The sequence below is a fragment of the Neolamprologus multifasciatus genome, chromosome 19 (assembly GCF_963576455.1).
Source record: "Neolamprologus multifasciatus chromosome 19, fNeoMul1.2, whole genome shotgun sequence".
Classification (NCBI taxonomy): domain Eukaryota; kingdom Metazoa; phylum Chordata; class Actinopteri; order Cichliformes; family Cichlidae; genus Neolamprologus; species Neolamprologus multifasciatus.
The window spans coordinates 23,971,336-23,977,335 of record NC_140457.1 but is presented as its reverse complement, the minus strand read 5'-3'; positions in this window follow the sequence as shown (position 1 = coordinate 23,977,335).

Below are 6,000 nucleotides of genomic sequence, written 5' to 3'. Positions count from 1 at the left end.
TCCGCTGACCTCTGACCTTTAGCACATGAATTATCTGCTGCTAATTTCATTACTGTAAACCGATCCATTATCTTTTCATCTTTCTGAAATAAATCTTGAAACACATCTACCGTAGAAACGGCTCAGACATCGACAAATGCAGTTATTGATCAGATTAAATCCATTTGTGCTGCTGTTTTGACAGCAGCCTTTGTGTAAGAGGTTTATTTGCACCAACGAGCGACAGCACAGCTTTACTCTTTTCAGCCTCTAATCTAATCATCGCTACTTTTGTCCACTCCCTCACGTTCTGTTTTAGTCCCACCAGGATTAAAGGGTTAAAAGAAAAGAACAGATGCTTCTTCAGAGCAAATACACTCAAATACAAGCGGTTTAGTGTTGACATACAAGTAAAACATCATAACAAATAATATCAGACTGTATTTGTATATAGAAATACAGTCTGATGTTGAAGTTCTGTAGGTGGTGAAGAAGTACTTCACCACCTACATGGGGATGGAGTGAAGTTTCAGAAAAAAGCATCAGTTCTTTATTTTGATTTATTCTGTCAGTTATACAGCAGCTTTCTAAAAATCAAGTCTATACTTACGTTTAATTTTTACATTAATCTTACATAAAAACAGCTTTAAATGTCACCTAATGAGAATCAAAACAAACTATTAAGTCATTGCTCGTCTCATTTGTCCTTTAATTAAACAAAAACCTGTTTAAAGTAAACAAAATCTCAGTTATTTTAGTCTTGAAAATGCGAACCCTGACTTGGCTTCCTTGGCCATTGTTATCCTGCCTAATCAGAGGCCTGAAACGCCCTCTCGTCTCACTCTGATCGTGACGCGTGACGGCTCGTCTCGTGCAGCTTCCCCCGCTCTCTGGCAGCGAGGTTTCGGGCCTGGATATTTGCCGGCTCAGGAGGGCAGAAGACAAGCTGATTATCGGGCGGATTTCCAGCAGCTCAGAGCTGCTATTCCCGGTCTCAGCTGAGAATTAGACCCTCTGGAGCAGCCGCTGCTGCTGGTCTGCAGCTGGGTCGATCGGCTGAATGTTGAGGCATCATTTCAGCTTCGATTACATGAGCCAGTGCTCTAAAAGCTGAGTAAAAACCCCCCAATTTTTTTCCCATTTGAGAACAAAATTAAGCACATACCCAAAATAATTAATAAGTATTTTATAAAATGTTTTAGCTTTAAACGGGCAAAACATTTTCACAATATTATGGATGTAAAGAAGAAGGCTAATGTTGTGGTTTTCAACTGGTCCTGGAATATTTCCATAAGAACAGCTCTGAAAAGAAAAGTTTAGCACAGTTCAGTCATTAATATGATGGTTTAAATGTATAGAAATCATAAAAGTATGCTGACTTTGGTAAACAGAGGCTTCACCCTTACTGCTACAAACACATACATCATCTTCCATCCATCTTCATCCGCTTTATCCGAGGCCGGGGCAGCAGCCTAAGCAGAGAGGCCCAGACCTCCCTCTCCCCAGCCACCTCCTCCAGCTTATCCGGGAGAACACCAAGGCGTTCCCAGGCCAGCCGAGAGATATAATCTCTCCAGCGTGTCCTGGGTCTGCCCCGGGGCCTCCTCCCGGTGGGACACCTCACCCAGGAGGTGCCCAGGAGGCATCCCTGTCAGAAGCCCGAACCACCTCAGCTGGCTCCTTTCGATGTGGAGCAGCAGCGGCTCTACTCTGAGCCCCTCCCGGATGGCCGAACTTCTCACCCTATCTCTAAGGGAGAGGCCAGCCACCCTTCGGAGGAAGCTCATTTCTGCCGCTTGTATCCGCGATCTCGTCCTTTCGGAAACTACCCACAGCTCGTGGCCATAGGTGAGGGTAGGGACGTAGATCAACCGGTAAATTGAGAGCTTCGCTTTTACACTCAGCTCCCTCTTCACCACGACGGACCGGTGCAGCGTCCGCATTACTGCAGCTGCAGCCCCAATCCGTCTGTCGATCTCCGGCTCCCTTCTCCCATCACTCGCGAACAAGACCCCGAGATACTTGAACTCCTCCACTTGGGGCAGGAACTCATCCCCGACCCGGAGTGGGCACTCCACCCTTTTCCGGCTGAGAACCATGGCCCCAGATTTGGAGGTGCTGATTCTCATTCCCGCTGCTTCACACTCGACTGCGAACCGTTCCAGTGCGAGCTGGAGGCCCCCACCCGATGAAGCCAACAGAACCACATCATCCGCAAAAAGCAGAGATGAGATTCTGAGGCCACCAAAGTGAAAGCCCTCCGCCACTTGGCTGCGCCTAGAAATCCTGTCCATACATCATCTTTTGAGACAAATTTTCAACTCTGAAAGCCAAAAAAATCTCAAGAGTTTGGAATACAGTGATGTGCAAGCAAGCCTCAAGTATACATTAGTATCAAGAAACATACAAATACGATATCAGAATTTCACCGACCAACACTAGGATGTTTAATCAAGTCAATCTTTGCCAGACAATTCACCTGAAAACACACAAGAACCAGTCATGTCCAGTTCAGTGAGTCCAGCTGTCCTTGGAGAAACACGCCTAAGAACCCGAACTTATAAAAGAACATAAAGTGGTGACTTAGAAAAAGATTCACCCCTGTACATCTGAGAATGAAACTCTCTGTTTGGCATCTTAGATACCAACTGTTTGCAAGGACTTGGGAACAAATGTTAGATCTTGAATTTGCATCTAAAGACAGAAAACTGAGAAATAGTAACTTTAACACTGCACCATCAGCACCAAGCAGCTTCCCTTCTCAGACTCCATCACATTTTACAGAATGAATCAGCTTCTAACACCCACCTTTTCAGCAGGCATCATTACTCACTTCCTCTACCTTCACACTCCCATCTGATGTGGCATGTAAACCTTATATCACCCAAGTGCAATCAGATGGCGTCAGATGCAGCGGTATAAAGCAGGCAACCTGTACGGGAAATCTTAATACTCGACCTTAAAAAGACTTTTGATAATTCGATGCTCCGGCCTTGTGGGAAGAGTTTGAAGAAAGCCCTTTCCTGTGCCAGCATGATTGTGTCCTCGTGTACAAAGCAAGGTCCATAAAAGCGTCGGTGGACAGTGTTGGGAAGGTTACTTTTAAAATGTATTTCATTACAGATTACAGAATACATGCCCCAAAATGTATTCTGTAACGTATTCCGTTACGTTACTCAATGAGAGTAACGTATTCTGAATACTTTGGATTACTTAATATATTATCATGTTGTTTACAACTAGGTCAATGTACTATTGCTGTGATTTATTACTGTTACTGAAGGTCCGCGGCTGTGAGCCATAGTAAAGGGACCTCTGGCTAATACGTTGGGTTCTGTGTCGGGCTCGTAGCTGAAAACTAGCTTTACTTTGTTGTCTGGGTCAACTTTGCTAACGAGAGACAGAGAGAGGCGTTGAAAGGCTGCTCCAACGGAACTTATTGTTTTTGGAGGAAAACACGAACACAGTGTAAAGTCGAGTCTTAATAGCGTACTTACAACTGGGCTCGTCAGGCACTCTTCTTGGCTGCAGTGGTTATTATTATATTTACATGCTTCCAGCTCCCGTTTTTGCTCGATGACAGCTCGTACTTTTCCTTTTTCTCCCTCCCTCCCTCACAGACACATAACGTGTATGGCAGTCCATTCTCCCTGCAGCACGGACTACACTGCCTATGATGCTACATTCTTTAGAGCTATACCGGTAGCATTCTGCCTATTAGCTTAGCACGACAACAACAAAAATTCCTCTCTCACCCAGGAAACGCGCAGAGAGAGAGCGTCACCCTGTAACCATGGCAACCGTAACGCTGCCACCTGGAACAACAGAACGTAGCTGTCAAACAAAACCCAAACAGGCCCGACCGCCACAATATGAAACAGGGAAGTACCGCCGTGTAATCCATTTATTTCAACAAAGTAACTGTATTCTAAATACCACCTTTTTAAACGGTAACTGTAACGGAATACAGTTACTCATAGTTTGTATTTTAAATACGTAACGGCGGTACATGTATTCCGTTACTCCCCAACACTGTCGGTGGATGAGTTTGGTGTGGAAGAACTTGACTGGCCCACAAAGAGCCCCGACCTCAACCTCATTGAACACCTCTGGGATGAACTAGAATGGAGATTGTGAGCCAGGCCCTGTTATCCAATATCAGTGTCTGACCTGATTCTGGATGAATGGTAAACTCCCCACAGACGTACTCCAAAATCTTGTAGAAAGCCTTCCCAGAAGAGTGGAAGCTATTTTAACTGCAAATGGGAAAGAAACCTGTATAAATGCCAATGAATTTAGAACAGGATGTCATAAAAGGACTGATAGGTGTAATGTGCAGGCCACATGCTGTTGTCTATATAGTGTACCTTAACATTCATTTTGAATCAGTGATTACAAAATGAAGCGGCTTTCAATTTCAAGATATGATCATCAAGATCTACACCACCAATTCTGGTACATAGAAAACATAAACGACTGAAGTTTTTACTAAACCATTTTCAGAAAAGGATTAGGTAATTTGAATTTGATGGCAGTAATGTCCCAAAAAAGTTGGATAGGGACATGTTTACCACTGTGTAAAGTCCCCAGAAATGTTTTCCACATTTTAATGAGCTGAGTCATTTCCTGATCATCTTCACATATGGCTTATTCTTTGCATGACAAAGCTTTAACCTGCACTTGTGGATAGCACAGCGAACCGTGCTCACAGACACCGATTTCTGGAAGTGTTCCTGAGCCCATTCTGTGATTTCAATGACAGAATCATGACTGCTTTTACTTCAGTGCCGCCGGGCCTGCAGGGCATTCAGTACTGGTTTTTGGCCCCAAGCCTTGCACACAGAGATTTCTCCAGAGTCTCTGAATCCGTAAATATTGTGCACTATACTGCAGATAATGTGATATTGAAACGGTTTAAGATTTTATGCTGACAAACTTCATTCTGCTGTGGTTCCACAAAATGTAGATGCACTTTTTGGAATATTGGTGAACCTCTGCCTCCAAGGTGCTCTTTTCATACTAATCATATTACTGACCGGTTACCAGTTAACCTGTTTCTCTAAACGTTTCCTTTTAGTTAGGGCTGCTCGATTATGGCAAAAATGATAATCACGATTATTTTCACTGAAATTGAGATCTCGATTATTTGACGATATTTATTTACCAATAACAATGCGTTGAATAATGACTTTAAAGATTGTCAAAAAATAATATAAAATAGTGTGCAAATACTGATAACAGTGCAAATGTTTGCAATATAAGAAATAAATTGAAAATGTAAACATCTATGTTTAATGAACTTTGCAGTGTTGCTCTGTGGTGCAGCTACGACACTGTAGCAAAGTTTACACACTATGTCTACTTGATCCACGTCTGACTCCGCGAACCCATAATGTTTCCACACCACTGAAGTTTTTTTTACCTCTCTTTTCAACCAACGGCAGTCACTGGCTGTATTCCAATTCAGGGTCTGCAGCCTTAAAGGCCGCATTTTAAGGCCGATTACGTCACCGCAACGCGATGAAGGCTGTCCCAATTCGAAGGCTGCTCGAAATGCGGCCCTCAAAGGCGTCCTTAATTTCCCTGAATTTTAAGGACGTGGCGGTGTAGACTTCATGGCCCAACATATCCCAGAATGCATAGTGCGGCGGTGGGTGTGGATAATTTCGCTGAAAAAAAACAGCGGATGAGGGGCGCCTGAAGAGTAAACTTTAAGTAAGTACTGAATATTATGTCACTTATTTATGTGCAAATGTTTAATAACGAAGAACATTAAAACATTACTGTTGGCCACATGTCGGCAAAGTTATGTGACATAAGTGACGTTTGTACTAACTTGGTTTTACAGCCTTTACTTTAAAATATACGCCGTTCAATAGCTGAGCTTAATCTTACAGAGAATGATCAAAGCTCATGTAGAAACAAACAAACAAATGAACAAAAGATTTTCTCCTTCATTTCTGTCAAACAAAGCTGTATGAAACGTTTCCAGCTGTTAGTATCATGGTTGCTAGGCAACCT